The 18,095-nt window shown below is 38.2% G+C and overlaps 1 protein-coding gene across 1 annotated transcript in view; it reads left to right on the top strand.

The window, feature by feature from the left end:
- The first annotated feature begins 460 nt into the window (after positions 1-460).
- The window catches only part of LOC121962930 (NGFI-A-binding protein 1-like), a 43,741-nt gene continuing 26,106 nt past the window's right edge, over positions 461-18,095 (top strand). Inside the window, exons 1-3 of the mRNA XM_088074604.1 lie at positions 461-844; positions 2,561-2,631; positions 4,721-4,907. The gene's annotated coding sequence lies outside the window, so the exon portion shown is untranslated. The remainder of the gene's footprint in view (positions 845-2,560; positions 2,632-4,720; positions 4,908-18,095) is intronic.

Here is an 18,095-nt window from a genome sequence, read left to right on the forward strand (position 1 = left end):
GATTTCATTTTAAAATGTGGGAAGAAATTAACAAGAAATTAGTAAAAGATTGCAGGAAAATTATCTGTAAATGAGAAAAAAGAATGGAAGAAAGAATAAAAGCACCAAAAAACTGAACTTGAGAAAGTGCAGAAAATGAAATATTATATTAATATTATTTTTATATACTTTACATCGTAGCATAATAATACACAGTTTTTATTTTATTATTATTTTTTTTTTATTATTTTATTTTATTTTATTTTATTTTATTTTATTTTATTTTATTATTTATTATTATTTTTCAGAAATCCCATTTATTATTATTGCATCATTAGTTTTATATTGGTGTAACTGAAAATAACATTTTTTTGACTGTTTGTTTGTTGTTGTTGTTATTAATCAAAATGTGTACTTATGGATGTTATTTTAGTTTTAATCAACGAAAAAGATGCCGTTTGTTGGAAATATATTGGCCATGTTAAAATCACAAAGCTTGTACTGATCTGAGATTCACCCCGTCCTTCGTACCGATAGCTGTTTGGTTTTACAGTAACAGTATCTGTGTGCAGAGCCGGATGAGCGCTGCAGTGTGAAGCGGGTGCAGCAGACTAAGACATATAAGAGCAGACAGCTGTCATGGTCGCTCTGGCATCACCCCACTGGCTGCATTCATACAGCCTCGCCGCTGTTTACACAGTGAAGTGAGGAAGCTGCAGTCCTACCTGTCCACACTGACCTCATTGTGATTTCTTATTTGAGAACTGATGTTTGTTTCAATGCAGGGACGAGCTTCATCACATCCGTGACCAGAGCTGTTCCACCGGACCGAAAGGAGAGGGAGAGGTCAGAGGCTGTTGTTGAGGTAATCAAAGGTTTTTATGATTCGGCATATCACACAGAGTTTACCAGGTAAATGTGGGAAGAAGGCTATAAGTGTTTTAACAAGAAATAGGAAAAAAGTTGCAAGAACATTATCTAAAAATGGGGAGAAAAAAATAGAATAACAGTAAAAACAAACAAGAAAATTACCCAAGAAAGTGCTGAAAATTAAATAAAAATAATTATTAAATATACTTGATATTTGTTTTCTGTATCAGTTTTAAATATATAATTATAAGAATTATCAATATATTTTTCTGGACATTTTTTTACCTGTTTATTGATCATATTTAATAACCCCATGACTAATTTTCAGGTCATTTTCTTATCACCTTTTACTATTTATTTGCAAATGTAGCTCGTTGCCCTCCCATGTTTCCAAAAGAAATCAAACCAAGTTTCCAGAGGTTTAAATGCTAAAGAAAGGTGTCTGAACAAACAAACAACAAAACTGATGTTGATCCAGGTTCCACAAAAAATAATGTATAAAAATCAGTGTTGCTGCTAATCATTGACATATCTCAGGCTGTGATTTTAAAAAAAGAAATCTACTTTGGATGTAGTATATTGAAAATGGTTCATTTCATTCATTTGTGTGTGTGTTATGTTTTTTTTAATCTAAAACCAAAGTGGCATCATGACAAAAACCTTGCATTTATACTGTTAATATTCTGAAATTTAATGAGCATTGGATATTTACGATTGGTACTGATGTTGGTAAAAAAAAAAATAAATAAATAACCATCAAAATGGAAAATAATATTCATGTATGATCTTTCTTAAAGTTTGATTTTGAAGAGCACAAAGCAAAAAAACTCGAAGGGTTAATGTAACAACTGTTGTTTATTCCATCATCTAATGACCAAACAGACAATATAATCACCTTCCTCACTGGAAAATAAATCCCACAAGAGCTCTTAAATGTCACAAATTAGGTTTATTTTACACTAAATCCTTAATCCCGGGGTTCCTCAGGGAACCATCCCGGGTCTCTCTTCTTTTTTAAATCTGAAAAACCTTCAAGGTTTTTCTCCAGGGTCTTTACATTTCACAGTGTGCAAGCATGGTAATGTATTTCAAAACATCTTAAGCACATTAAAAGCGTGTTACACACCATTCTGTTTGTATAATCACATTTGGAAGCGACATGCATCATTATCAAGGGAGGAAATTAACATTTCCATCCACCGGTCACAATGCTCGGTGCCTTCCAGATTTTTGCCAGAGCCTTTCACCGTCTCACCAGCCAAACATGATTTTGGAGGAAGCCAAAAGAGTCTCAGCAAGAAGGGACGCTGCAGGCTGGTGGTGTTTTTCTGCACCACAGATGCTTTTTATATTGTATCAATCACTGTGATCAGGAAAGGATGAGTTGAAATGTGATGGCTGAGAGTAAAAATAACAAACCAAACAGAGTCTGTTTAAAAAAATCAATAATGTATGCATTTCTCAGTGCAGTGCTTGTATCATTTATGCTCTCAACATGTAGATTAGAGAGCGGAGACAGTATGCTTATCATGGACATGCATTATTAATCATTAAAAATCAATGAGTGGCTGCGAGCAGTAGTGTAGGTCTATGATGTGGTTAATGATGGATTATGATGGTAATTACCGTAAGATGAGAAAGCAGTGGATACAGCACTACAGAGTGAAGTGTCACTAACCGCACTAATTACGGCGAAATCTCATTTTCCCAGACGCACCAACATCTGCGGCCTCCGACAGATGCTGCTGTCAGACGAGGAGGACGGACGGCGTCTGTGAGAAAGTAAGAAGGGTTTATTTTATCTGTGACTGCTAAAATGTACATATTAGTACATTCTGTTGATGCAAAACTGGTCTTTTTAATGTTTAATCAGCTGTGTTGTGAAGGCTTTTTTATGCCATCAGTGAAACACATATAGGATTTTTTTATGTTTATTACAGCTTGCGTCTTAGAGTTTTGGTTCAGTCTAATTTCTTTTTATTAATGTTGAAGTTTTTATGCAGTTTTCGGGCTGTTTGTCACCTTGAGGGAATATCACAATTGCCAATTTTTTTTAAAGGAAAAAGGAAATGGCCAAAAAAACTTTAAGGAAAAAATTGGCAGTTGTAAGTTATATATATTTATGTATTTAAATATTCAGTTCTAATCCTGGTCTGAATTCATTATTTTTTAAGCTATTATATAATAATAAATAATAACTGATAAGAAGCATCAATGGCCGTTTTAGAGAATTTATGGTCTTGAAAATTTGCCTTAAGGTTGTCATGGAAATCTATTGATTCTGATATCTCCAAAACACTTTTCTTTTAAAGGAATTTCTTTAAATTTAGCACAAAAAAAGTTACTTAAAAAATCGCCAAAAATTGGGAAAAAAACAAACAAATTGCCAAAAATAAAAAAAACTTGTTCAATAAATACAAAATAAAAAAAGTCAAATTTAAAAATAAAGTCAAAATAAAAAATGTAAGTCTCCTCCTAGTGCTAAAAAAAAGTTTAGACTGCTGGCAGGGAGAAGAAGTGTGTGAAGCGTCCATGTTTTCATAGACATGGATGTAAACCGTGAGTGCGACTTAACGGGTACGAGGAGGCATACAACCAGGAGGTGGTGATTTAAGTTTGGTGACCACAATATCATCATAAATGATAGAAAAAAGAGCCCAAAACAGGCCTAAGAAAACTGTTTCCCGTCCTGATCCCTGTCTGTGCTTTCTATGTCCCCCCGGCTGAGCTCGGTGATAAAAAATAAAAATAAAAAACGCAGCTTAGTGAGAAGACCTTTCTATGTTTTGTGGGAAAAATCATTAATTTTGTAGCAGCTGGTTTCACAGAGGAGCCTGAATGAAGGTCAAACAAAACTCGTTATCTTAAAGCAGCTCAATAAACATGCACAGATACTTGTTTTAGATGCTTTGTTTACTTTTTTGCAAGACCTCACGTGTATCCTCAAGTGCTTATGTTTGGGCTTATTTTTTATGCCTTTGATTTTTACTTCTTTAGAGGTTTTCAACTCAGTATTATTGCAATATTTGTGTTTTTCCAGGTGAGTTTACCGGCCTACTTATTGGTGTACAGTCTCCCAGTAGGTAGTTTGGTGCATTCATTATTGCAATAATCACAGGTTTCATATAGTAATGAAAAACCTGGAAAAGACATGGGATTTGAAAATAGCAACTTCCAGGCCTGAAAAAAATCTTGTAAAATTAAATATACGCTGAAAGTTTTGGAAAGGTCATGAAATTTTGTGTCACAAATCTGAAGAATAACAGATGATGTCTTCAAGGACTGTCAGAAATTTGAAACTCAGACAATAATTTCACTTTTTGCAGTTTCTGGCTGTGATGAATGGTATAATTGTTGGTTATTTTCTTTAAAAAGAAATGTAAATATTCAGTTTTAATCCTGTTCTGAATTAATTATTTTTGGAAATAATACATATTTGATAAAAACTTCTATATAGTGATGAAAATGAATTGATGAGAAGTATCAGAGAATGCATGGTCTTGAAAATTTGCTCAAAGTCCTGGAAAAGTCCTGGAAAATGTGTATGAACCCTTTAATCATTCAGACAAGGCTGAATCTGTGGATGCAGGTTTTTAAATCATTTCAGCAAGATCAGAAAACTTCTTCAGATCCTCAACAAAAAACACAACTATACATATTGTTACTCAGTGAAATTTCTGATTTCTGGTGTACCTGTAAACCTACAAAAAAAGGTATTATATTTGGCAACAATGCACCTCTGCAGTAAATAATGTTTGTTTACTAAGTTTCAGGCCCAAAAGTTTCCAAAACTCCCTCAGTGCCTAAAAGTCAGCAACAAACCTACACCACCAAAAAACTACAGGTACTTTGCTTTTAACTCTCTCCTCAGCCGCCGATGAAGAGCTCAACCTCGCCGCCGCTCAGCTGGGATGATAAAGTGCGAAAGATGCGCGCTCTGTAGCTGTGACCTTTCACCCTCTCCAGGCGAACACCTCCACACTGAACCCACAGCAGCAGCCGCCCCCCCAGCACGCCTGCATGGACTTCAAAGGAGAAAGACTGGAGAAAGTCATACGGTACTACAACACTCCTCACAGTCTAAAGTTTCACTGCACATTTTCCACAGTTGTCTCACGCAGCGGCGCTCATCAATGGAAACTTCTCGTAAACAGCTAACGTTCGCAGATAAGTTTATGAACACATCAGACCAAGCTCCATGATTACAGGAAAACATAACAGCTGTGACCTCTTTAAAAAGTTCAAGCACAGGATTGTTATTTTTCAACCGGGACTCTATTTTCCCTTGTTTTTGTGTCTACGTGTTCATGGGAACAGACACTTTTGAAACTGGTACAGTTTTGAGCGAGACAGTGGCGAAACAGGCTGCAATGTAACGACTCAGAATAAGTTTGCATCGTCTGTTTGCATCCTCTAAAAATGGTTGTTTTTGTCACTGACAGGCTCAGATTATTAGTTTGTTGTTTTTTTTTACCAGAAACACCCCCAAAATTACCATCACTAAGCCCCCCAGACTCCATTTTTATAAACAGTAATTTCATTATCTTGAAACACACTTCATTCAGTCGACAGAAGCTCACACACCAACTCTGGTTTGGTTGAAATAAAACCTTAAATACTCCTGAGCAAATTTTAGCAGTAGGAATAATATCAGTAGTAGTTGCTCTAATAACTGTAATTGTATTAGAGCAGTAATAATTTGATTTATTTTGAACATGTAAAAAAATAAAGAGGTAAAAACTGATAAATAACAAATAGAATAAACAGAAAATTTGCAAATTCTTAAAAACATCAAAAATGAAAAATAAAATATTTTAAACGTTCAGTAATGTTATTACTATTGTTTATTGACATTTCTTATTATTCCTTAAAATTATTATTATTATTTATTTTATTATATATTCACTATCCCCTATCATTTCCCCCCTTGATTTATATAATAATAATAATGTTAATAATGTTAATGATTATAATAATGTCAAAAAAGGAGCAGAGAGATCATCCACTCATGTCCAGCCCCCTCTCCATAACAAACAATTTCAGTTACATTATAATTATATTATCAGTAGTAAATTATACTTTTAGTAACTGTATTAGTGTAAGTGGTATTAATAAGTATTTTTATATGCTTTAATTAATGACAATTATTCATATATTAAGTAATCAATTAGTAGTAGTTTAAATGTAGATTTTAAAGATTGTAACATTTATTATTATTATTATTATTATTATTGTTATTTTAGATAGAAGTACTGTTATAGTGGTTTGTATGAAATGAGCAGCAGCTCTATCTTTTACTGTAAGCTCTCTGGTAAAAAGGCAGTAGTACTGTATCAGCAGTAACAATGACTACTTTTAAATATTGTAGTAGTAGTAGTAGTAGTTGTTGCAGTACAAAGTGACTCTGAGCACTTTTGTGTGCTGCTGCCGGTCCAGCAGGACAACAGGGGGACTTTTTGTCCTGGCTGGGATCAATCGCTCCATAGATGACGCCCACCCGGCCAGGCCTCTCCGTGGGCGGCCGGTAGCCCAGCAGCCCAGCAGGCCGGCCCAGTCCGGCCCCGCCTGGGCCCTCCTCCGGCCCCCGCAGCCTGCAGGGCCGACAAAACAGGAGAGCTGCACTTTACATGTGAAAGCTTTCAGCTGACTCTCGGCTGAACTTTAAAGTCACTGTAGGAGAGTGCAGAGCTTTCTTATTGTGGCCTACTTCCTGCTGGAGGCGGGACCACTCACAGCCAATGAGGTGTGAGTGAGAGAAAAAGAGGCAATTTGATTGGACGCAATATCTGTGGATTTTACTGGTGATTTTAGAAAAGAAAAAACGAAAGTATGTCTTTACCTATCTTGGCTATCTGCTTTCTGTCGCGCTAAGCTAGCAGGAAACACAGCGGCAGCTCTGTTAAAAAAAAAACACAGAAACCCCCACTATCTCCTATCAATTATTTTTTCTGCAATTAATTCAACAATTATTATTTTTTGAACAGCAGACTAATTTAACAATCCCAACGGAAATGATTAATTTATTTGATTACCAAAAACTAGAAATAAAAAAGTTCTCATTTTCTCTACAAATAAAGACTATGTGCAGCATAATTTAAATTTTCCTGAAAGTAAGCAAAATAAATTACCAAGAATTTAATAAAAAGTTCTAAGCAAATTATCTACAAATATGCAAAAAATGCATAAAAAAACACAAACAGTAATATTTTGCATATATATGTATTCCAATATTTCTGTAACATGATTTTAAACATATAATTATAACAATTATTAATTCCTTTTTCTAGAATTTTCCCTATTTTTTGATAATATCTAATAATATTCCGTGGTCATTTTGTTTTGTCGCCTTTTACAGATTTTTTGCAATTTGCGTGCTGTTTCTTGCCAAGTTGCTCATTATGTTTTTCTCCTAATTTTTAAAAGCTATCAAAACCAGTTTTGTCAGGAGTCAGAGGTTTAAATACTTGTGAAAGGCGTCTGAACGCAGCAAAAGAAAACCGTCCATCCAGGTCTTAAAGGGTTTAATAGTCTGAACATTTAGAGCATTTGCTGACACTAGGTCCTAAATTTAAACATGCAGCACACAGACACTTAAATGACCTTTTCCTCTCGCCTTATTACTGCAGAATATAAACATTTACAGATGAGTCATTTTTGTGCACAGAGAGACTCTGAATGTCACGAAAACTAGGACGTTTAAACCTTGAATTTAATCACACAGGAAACAGTTTGTCACAAAGCAGCACACAAAGTTAAATGAAGTTAAGAGTAAATCTACGCAGATGTGAATGAAACACATCAGTTTGACCGTCCGCTCTATTATCAGCGAGGCCAGATTGGATTTGTGTGTTCAGGCTGTCCGTTAACCTGTCTGCATCTGTTGCTGTGGTAACAATACAGCTGAGAGCGTGTTCGCCAGCTGATAATATGGTTTGACGGTACAGTAGATCTCGTTACACCATCAGTGACAGAGGAAGTTTATGTGCAGCAGTGATTTAAACAGAAACAAGATGCCTCACTGATGTTTTTAATTAGGCAGTTTAATTTTCAAAAATCAGATAATAACGTTTGAGCACGTTGGGAGGTCTGTGCAGGCCGAGTTCAGGCCGCTATGTTGCAGCTGCAGGGTGACGGTCCGTCTCCTCTCAGCAGAGGTCGTGTCAAGCTTTTGCAGTGAGCAGAACATCAGGCGGATGAGATTGTGGTGAATCTTTTCCTCACTTCAGCCGAGTGGTCTTTGTGCCTAAACCAGACCCATGCAAGTAAATCTGTTGCATCTGACTTTGAAATTAAAAAGCCATTGAATTGGGGCGCCTGGTAGCTCAGTGGATAGAGCAGCTGCGGCCCATATACAGAGGCTGTGTCCTCGCCGCAGCGGCCGCGAGTTCGATTCCAGCCTTGACTGTTTGCTACATGTCGACCCCTCTCTCTTTCCCCCTTTCACGCTTAAACTATCCTGTCCATTAAAGGCAATAAAAGCCCCAAAAAAATCTTAAAAAAAAAAAAAAAAGCCATTGAATTTCTGAATTTTTGTGCCTCAGAATTCAGTTCTTTAAATTTTCAGTAACTCAATTTCATCTTTATTTTTCATTGTTTGCAAATGCAAATTTAAAAAAATCACGTTTAAAAAAAAAATTATATATATATAATATCAAGTTGCTCAGTTACGATAGGCTAAATTCAAATGCTAAAATATGACATATAAAATTCAACTAATATATTTTTAGGTTGTTCAAAGTTAACGGTATTCCGAGTAAACATCTGGGAACCCACGAGAAAAGTCAAACCAACATCCAGTCAGTCAAGTTATGCCACGTTGGTCAAGCAACGCCGATGTCAGAAAGCAGCTCATGACGTAATTTTAATGCAGAAATTTTCACTGCCAGAAATTCAATAGCTTTTTAATTTCAAAATCAGATGCAACAGAAAACAGTCATACGACTCCTTTTTGTAATAACGTCCTGACGTCAGTGATGCCTGATTAAAATAGTCCTGCTTATTCTAAATTTTCAATGATTGCATTGTGTTTCGTGTGTATGTGGCATTTTGGCGTCTTTCAGGTCAGTAACTGCGTTTTCATGCACACTTTCAATGAATAGAGTAACTTGACAGCCAACTCTCGTGTTGACCGTGAGACACGTGCAACTGGCACTTTTCACACACTCTCACGCCACAAGTGCATTTTCTCGCGATGAAAATAGATAACGGATAACTTCTGACAGCAGCACAGCTCCCTCCCTCTCCTCCTGCACACCGATGCAGGAGTGAGTGATTACGAGGCTGCTCGAGCTGCTCCAGCACGAGTCTCTGATTTCTAAGGAGACAAACTTGTAAACATCGGACGCGCCACATTTAGCTAAAATATACAAACATGTTTTTGTGTCGCTGTGCAAAAATTCAGCCGAGGCTTTTATGCAGAATGAGCTCCAGTTGCTGGAACACCAACTTTACAATTTACCAGTAAAAAAGGGACTTTAAATGAGTAATTTAGGCGTTTGCTAGTAGCTGCCTCCCTGAACCAGAGCGACTTCTAATAGGAACAACATTAGAGCTCCTGGATCACCCACACCACAACCAACAAACACGGAGTACATTTACATTTTACTCACTTATCCGACGCTGCTGTCCAGAGCAGAGTGCAGATTAAATTCGCCCACCGTCAGGACATTCACATTTACATTTTACTCACTTAGTTGCAGCTCGTTTTTTACCTGGGGGGACTTCGAGTGAGTAGCTCCGCTTCACTTCCTAGATCGCTGACGTGACCTGGAAGCAGTGACCGACAGCATCTGGCAAAGAGGAGAATTTCTGTCGAGATTATGACACAAATTCACACAGAAACTGCAGGAAGGAAGAGACGAGGGATTCGTCTGCATGTGCAGGGTTTAAAGTTCAGTCTCATGTTTCGTCCAGGATGTAAAGGACAAAAGTACAGAGCAATAGTCAGGTTATTTGTATTAAAGTTATGCTTCCAGAGCAGTGACACTCAATTTACGGACTGCGGTCCAGATGTGGCCCCTGACAGATTGCCGGGTGGCCCCCCTTAACCCTCTAATTCATAATCAAGATAAAGTGATTCACGCTGGAAATTGTTTTTGTACTTTTAGTATCAATAAGCTGTCAGACTGCATAAAACAGACAGAGGTCCAAGCGAAGACCCTTATGTCCTAAAATGCTACAGATGTGCTAAAGTCCTTGAAATGTCCTGAAATCCTAGATATGTCCTGGAAACATCTGAAATCCTAGAAATGTCCTAAAATCCTTGAAACCTCTTAAAATTCAAGAAATGTCCTTGTGAAGTCCTAGAAACATCAACAAATCCTAGAAACGTCATCAAATCCTAAAAACATCCTGAAATCCTAAAAACGTCTTAAAATCCTAGAAATGTCTTGAATGCGTAAAAACTTCCTAAAATCCTGGAAATGTCCCAAAATCATAGACACATCCTAAAATCCCTAGAAATGTCCTCATATCCCATGAATGTCCTTAAGTCCTTATGTCCTTAAATCCTAGATATCCTAAAATCCTAGAAACTTGTACTGCGATTGGCCCCTGACCTCCTGTCATTTTGCAAAAGTGGCCCCCAAGCAAAGCAAGTAGCGTATCCCTGATGTAGAAAGCAGTAAAGACATTTGCCACATAAGAAATGTTTTTATTTGTGACTGAAAAATTGATTTGCAGTTAAATCCTTCACACAGCGACGCTCGTTTGTCACATTACTGATGTTACAGTCAGTTTTTTTGTGCCGCTCGGTGCAGGCAGGAACCTCCACGGACGATATCTGATATTTAATTAAAGGCAGATAAATCTTTATTTCCTCGGTGTGTTCGGCCCAGTTGTCTCTGCTCTGTCTTATCACTGTGTATATTATTTGTCAGCACGTCTCTGCATTAATGTCACCGAGACAAATCCCCGTGCGTTCATTGTGCGCTGCGATTTCAGCGATGCTGGTTGTGATGTGCTGCAGGGACGTGGGCAGGGCGATGTGGGTACTTGTGCGTGAGGAGCCCTAAGTTGCAGAGGTTTTTTTCTAATTGAGTCAGGGACTTATGCTGGCAAGGTAGGCGTGTGAGTGGGGGGGAGACTAATCCCAAGCTGCTGTTGTTTTTCGTGCCTGCTGGCTCGAGATCAAAAACTTAACAGCAATAATCATGCAAAATGTGTGGCTTCACTTCAAAGCCTGCCTCAACTTTGCTCACACCCTTGTAGCTCGCATTGTTTCATCATTTCTACCAGTTTTTCATCTGCTCTCCTTCCTCTCCTGCGAGGGATTTTTCCCCCCCTTTCAGTGCTCGTCTTTTGTCACGTCTCTGCACGGCGATCTGATAGGCAGTTGTGACCTTTCTGCAGAAATTAAAGCAGATTAATCACACCTTCAGATAAGCTTAAAGTTGGGGTGTTTTTTGTCACGCTCCGCTTCGAAGGCCGGCTGGTTTCTCTCTGACTGCAGTGTGTGGTCGTGGCGGAGGGAGCGTCTGCCTCCGCCTGAGATAGCAGACATGTCAGACGTCAGCAGCACTCTCAGGGTGAGGATGCCGTGGGCGGCGAGGGTCGCTGAGGCCCGTACGTGGCCAAAATGGGCAAATCCCCTCCACGTCAGCCCACGGCCTGTCAGCAGGGAGCTGCAGGGCTTCCCACTGAAGCCTTAAAGGTGCAGATCAGTAAAAACTCCACCACAGAAATGACGCCTGGCCTGGTTTTTATCTGAAACCACGGCTGTCACATCTGCCAATGATGCACATTTGTTCTTAAAGTGACCTTTGAAAACCTTGAAAGAATGAAAATGGGTTTGCATTTACAAAGATTTCTCAGCACCAGTTTATTTTTCAATATTTTGAATAATGAAGTTATTTTGTTATCTTTTTATATATCAGGTGTGTTGTTTTGACTGCAATCGAACATCCATTTTCTTCTAACACATGCTATGGTACGGTGGCTAACAAGGGCCAATGCATTACCACAGCTAAAAACATTACTCTTTCAAGAAATGTGCTGCAGCTGCAAAAACAAATCTGAAAATCCAAAACAAATCCAATGAAAATGTGCTAAAAATAGGAGGAAATAAAAACAAAATACAAGCGCAGCATCCATTTTGTTATGATAAATAATACTTACATTCAACCTCTAAAATTTCAAAAGCAAAAAATGTAAGATGAAAATCTATGATACGGAGGCCAACAAGGGCCAACACATACAAAAGCCCAAAACACTGACAAATTGCACATTTTACTGATTCATTTAATTGCTTTCATTATTTTCATGTCTGTAAATCAATTCATTTTTAACTAGATGTTTACAAAACATCAGAAATAGTCCAAGAGTCCAATATTAAACTCAAATATGTTTAATCAACAAAGATATAAAACAGAGAAAAGCAGCTAAACTAATTTAGAAACTATGTCTTTTTCATGATGCATTGTGACATGTTGAGCTACCTTTATAAAATAGTCCGATATTAATTAGATGAATGCATTAATAATTAGAATACAGTGATATAATGTGCATTATTATTAAATTCTGCATCACAGTACTTTCATTTTTGGTACTTCAAGGTCATTTTACTGCTCACACTTTTGTACTTTTACTTGATTTTTAATGACTTTGAGTTGTAACAGAGTATTTTTCAGTTGTCAGGGTGAGAGAATAAGTTCCCTGTGATCACTGATGCGTGCGTGTTTTCAGACTCTGTCTGCGTGGAGGTGAATTTGACTCGAAGTTGTAGTCGCCGAGTGTGAAGGCAGCAGATTTCCACGCTGGCACATTTGCAGGCAGCAGGGCTCCTATAGCTGCTTCTGCAGTAAAGTTTCACACACATAAACACACTGCAGGAACACTGCAGTCTCTATCTGTATGTCACATAACCTCCGCCTACGCTCACTACGCCCACACACATCCTTGCCCAAAACGCCCACGCGAGTGTAATCTGTGTGCAAAGACACACACATATACACACACACACACACACACACACACACATCGCCCCTATACACACTCCCCACCCACGCAGGCACACACGTGTTCAGTCAGACATAAGCCGCTCATACCATCCCACACTTTCTCAACAGACACAAAGTAAGACTCTGCTAACCAGGGAGCCTGAGCAAACACACCAGCTTTATTCACACACACACCAACTCTCAACACACACGAGCCGTGGCCTCATACGGCATCTCGGGAAAAAAAACTGCTTTACTTTCTGACCAGATTTTTTGATTTCACAACATTTTTTTTTACTTCTTCACATCCACGCCCGTCTAAAATGTGTCTGCCACCCAAACACTGGGTGGAGACGACAATAGGAGAATTTTATTTATTTATTTATTTTATCTGCTGCTTTTTGGCATCGCAGTCATCCTGTAACCCATATTCCCTCCAAATGAAAAGGGACACTCCATGACAAGCACTACCACCGCCTGGAGACTGAATCATGCCGCTCTGTTGTTCCTCCTCTTTCTTTTTTTTTTTTCCTCCAAAAGAGGAACTTGGATGAAAAGAGCTGCTTTTTTAGAGCGCAAAGTGTTGAGGATGTGGGTTGGTGGGAAGGAGAGGGAGAGGGGAGGAGAGGGGAGGGAGGAGACAGAGGGGAGGGAGAAGGGGAGCAGAGCAGCGTGGGCGCTCTGACAGGGCGAGGGGCTGACAGGCCCAGGCGTGGGCGTGTCATTGAAATGTGTTTCTGCTCCGGAGGGGGAGAAGAAGAAGAAGAAGAAGAAGGGAGAAAAAAAAGTTGCAGGGGAGAAAGAAAAGGAGAAAAAGAAGAGAGAGCTGCAGAAATTAAACGAACAGGCGTCTCCTGAAAAGTGAAATATGAAGCGGCTCCTTGCCAAATGAGATACATCCACTGTTTGGAGGTTTCGGCGGGGAGGGGAGGACACACGGAGAAAAAAAAAGTGACGCCTACTCTTTGTCAGTGATTGACAGGACGACATGAAAGCAGATTGCTGCTGTCGTGTGAAAACCTTGTACATCTCGCTCTCGGCGGTTTTTAATGTTTTTAAATTGAAGGATGAGTGGAGTTTTTTGGGGGGATTTTGGGGAAACATTTTAAAACCGGATCAGATGAATTCAAAAGATGGATTCATGCTTTTGCAGAGATACAACTTCACAAACCCACGCAGAGGAGGTTGATGTGGGTAACACCCCCCCAAAAAAAAAAACCTGAAGAAAGCAAAAAACAGACCTGTGTGTCAAGAAAGGGTTGCAAAAAGTTCAGTTCGGCTGTGTTTCTCAGCAGGGTTCTGCCACAATTTAGGAAACAAAATTCCTCGTCAAGACACTTAACATCGCTGCCCTTCCTGTTGTTGCACCGTCTGTTTACATCAACACATTTACATTTGCTCACTTTTGTTTACACAGTCAAGATTTCCATGCAAATTTACTGCAAAATTTCAACCAAATCTGCTAAAGACAATATCAAACAAAGCAAAAGTAATAATACCACATTTTGAAAATACTCTGTTACAAGTAAAAGTCCTGCATTGAAAAAATGTCACTGAAGTAAAACGTAAAGTATAATCACAAATATATATTTTAAGTATTAAAAGTAAAAATACCCAATGTAGAAAAATCTAAAACAAACAAAACACCCAATAAACTTAAATTTACAAAATAAATTAAAATATGAAGATGTTTATACAGAAAATACATCCCAAAATAAAAAAAACATTTTAAAAATCCTTAAAAAATAAAAAAGAATATCTTAAAAAACTCAAAATTACAAAAAAAAGGAGATGAAATGCTCAAAAATCTCTAAACCTTTTAAAAAACACACCCCAAAAAAAGATGAAAAAAAATCATCATCAAATTATTTTAATGTTGGCAATTATTTTATCTAATTGATGAATACACTAATAATTGCAGCTGTACTTGTATAAAATGTTTGGTAATTTACTTTATTACAAAACATCATATTATATAAAATATTGTAATACGAGTACCTGAAATTTGTACTCAGGTATTGTACTTGAGTAAATGTACTTAGTTACATTCCAGCACTGAAGTTCATCACAGGACTTTTACCTAATGAGACTAAAATGAAATCGCCTACTGCAGCTTTAAGAGAGAAAAGGGAGTTTTTACGTCCAGTTTTTGGTAACTTTGGCTGATAAACTTTCAGTGACTGTTGTCTTCTGTAGCGAATGAGCTCTCAGCTTCAGGAAACAGGGCAGTGGTGTAAAATTGGGTGAACTGGGAAACTGGGACTTGTGGGAACAGGCAGCCTGGGTGTCGACCTACCTCGCAGTGTGGGTGGACATCCTATTTCCTGCCGGCGCTCTCGTTTTAATTTGCTGTTGTTTGGTTCTTGTTGTTAGATATTGAGCGCTTTGTGTGTGTGTGTGTGTGTGTGTGTGTGTGTTAGTGAGGGAGGGATGGAGGAGTGAGGTGGGTGAGGTCAAAAGAAGGAGAGATATGGAGCTGATTTTTTTCTTCCCCTCTCCGTTTCTTTCTGATTTGATCCCCGTCTGCTCGCAGGCTGATCCATGGGAACGCCGTTAGAAGGTCATATCTGCATAATAACACACACACACACACACACACACACACACACACACACACACACACGGAGCAGACAGACGTGGATTTAGAGGCTGAAGGTGGGCGGTATGGAATCCTACCTGCCTACCTGCGTTTGGAAAACACATCATAAATATTTGCATGAAACATCATTCTTCTCAGAAATCTGCAGCGCGACAAAATAAACTCGACTCAGGCTTCTTTTATTAACTTTTAGCTGAACTTTCAACCATATGACTTAGTCTGTTGTACAGTGGAAACTGGATTTCACACTGTGACTCCACAGTGACTCATTTTTGAAAGAAAGTGCACCTCAAAGCAGAGAAACAGCCTCCTTAACCTCTTTAAAAAAACTCGTTTTCTCTGATTATTTTGTTAGTGTGGCTTGTCTGGCACATAAAATCATATAGAAGTCCTTAGGGACCGGCGCATTTTACACGCTTTTCATTCTTCACTTTTTGGAAATTTTGTGTTTTCACGCATATGGCATACATTTTTGGCAGGATTGTGTTGTTTTTGTTTTTTGTTTAATTTGTGAATTTGCAGCTCAGCTCCTACAATAAGTCTAAAACACACTGTGGAAACTAAATAGTTACATTCAGACTGTTCAGGTCCAAAAATGCTCCATTGAAACCCATTCAAACTGACATTTTTGATCCCACAGCCATCAGAGCAGAAAAACAGGACTTGTATTATTTCTGGGTGTCATTCTGGGCTTTTGACTCTGAATTTGTCATTTTGACTATTTTCCACCTGATGAGGTCATTTTGACCATATTTGGCATATGGAGGAAATACATGCTATTTCCACTAGGTGACCTGTCACAGTCAATGTAGCTGCTGATCACTGACATATCCCAGACTGTGAGAATGAAAAGCGCGTAACGCGCCAAAAAGTCCCTAAGGACTTAAATTAAATAAAATGTAAAATAATATTTAAAATTATACATAAAAAGTGTTTCTATTGCAGTTTTGCAAGAATCGACTGAAATATCACCTCAAGGGAGTTTAAAATCTTTTCTTGCGATAAATGGAAAAAGTGTTTTAGAAATGGATATGTTTACATTAGGCGTATTTTATTTTGACAATTTCAATTTGTTCAGTTTGAGGGTTGATGGAAAATGAAAATTTGAAGACACACCCGTCAGCTCAGCTTAGCAAAAAAACTGTAAACAGGAGGAGACAGCCAGCCCGACTCTGTCCAGAGTAACAAAACCATCCCTCTGGCTGCTCTGAATCTCACTGATCAAATTGTTGTATTATTTGTTTGATGTGCGCAAATTTAAATGTAAAAAGTAAAAGTTTGTAAAAAATGTAAAAAAAATTTTGAACTATAACTTTATGTGGTAAGAGTAAGTTGTAAGTGTTTGAACCTTTGAAGTCTTTTCTTTTTGGATTTTTATTGGAGTTTTTTTCAACTAATTTTCAGGTGATTTTCTTGTACTTTTTGACTAATGTCTTGCAAATTTTGGGGTAATTTCTTGTTTCTCATTGCCTTATTTCCATGTTTTTGAAAGACATGAAGTCAGTTTGCTCAGGTTTTATCGGTTAATATGCGGTGTCTGCAGTGTTCCTATCGGCAACCTAAATAGCAATTTTGGATATTTTTTTCATCCTATCCCTTATAAACCCTGTAATATTCTTATAGAGGGTGTGTGTGGTGCTGCAAACAAAGTTTATATGTGCCCCAAAAAACCCCCAAAAAATCAGGTTTTTGTGAATTTGTGTGGTTATTAAACATTTTGGTATCGGCATAATACTCCTGCAGGAATTTATATTTCAGCATAATCTGCAGTTTTGCTTTGATATTTGTTTTAGTTTCCTTCTGAAATTAATTAGAGGATCTGAAAAGCAAGCAGTCCCACCCCGTCCACCCACCCACACACACACACTCACACACACACACACACACACACACACACACACACACACACACACACACACACACACACACACACACACACACACACACACACACACACACACACACACACACACACACACACAGTACAAATACTAGTTTTCTCATCATTTGGGCTTTTGAAGACACATAAAAGGAGCTGCAGCGCTGAGAGTAAATTGTTTTATTTCATTTTTTGGGGCTGCAGTGTTCGGGGTGTAATGGTGGCGGAGGTGGGAGGGCAGGGTTTTTGGGAGGTGGTGGGTTGACAAAAGCCGTTCTGGTTTCGTCCCCAGGGTGTTTCACTGGTGGCGGCTGGCCTAATTCCCCAAAATAGCTCATTGATGGGGAATCAGGCAGAGTCAAAGTGATCGTGTGGAGATTTGATTCGAGCACGCAGGGCGTCAGGAGAGCAACGTTTACAGGCGCTCCGCTCGCTTTTCTCCGCTTTATCTTATATGCAAATATTAAAGTTTCGCTGAGTACCGAGTTTATTTTTACCTCCAGTTATCGCTTTAGCTCAGATCTTTGTGTCATTGACACTGTGACCTCTGACCTTTTGCCTCTTTCTTTGTGGTTACTTGCAGAGTTGATGATTAAGGAATTAAAGCAGCAGTACAAAATCAGTACTTAGTATCAGTAGTACTGGTGATACTAATAGCAGTAGTACTTCTTTTGTTTTTGCAGTAGTCACAGAAGTTGTAGTGAAATTAGGACTTAAACTGAAGTGATACTTGTAGTGGTTGTATCAGAAACTGAACAGCAGAGTTTTGTTTCGTAAATCTTGGATCTTGAACTTTGAGTTCTAAACAAGTTTATCATGTTATGTTACATTC

Source organism: Plectropomus leopardus, chromosome 24 (genome assembly GCF_026936395.1).
Source record: "Plectropomus leopardus strain MGB_pleo_1.0 chromosome 24, ASM2693639v1, whole genome shotgun sequence".
NCBI lineage: Eukaryota > Metazoa > Chordata > Actinopteri > Perciformes > Serranidae > Plectropomus > Plectropomus leopardus.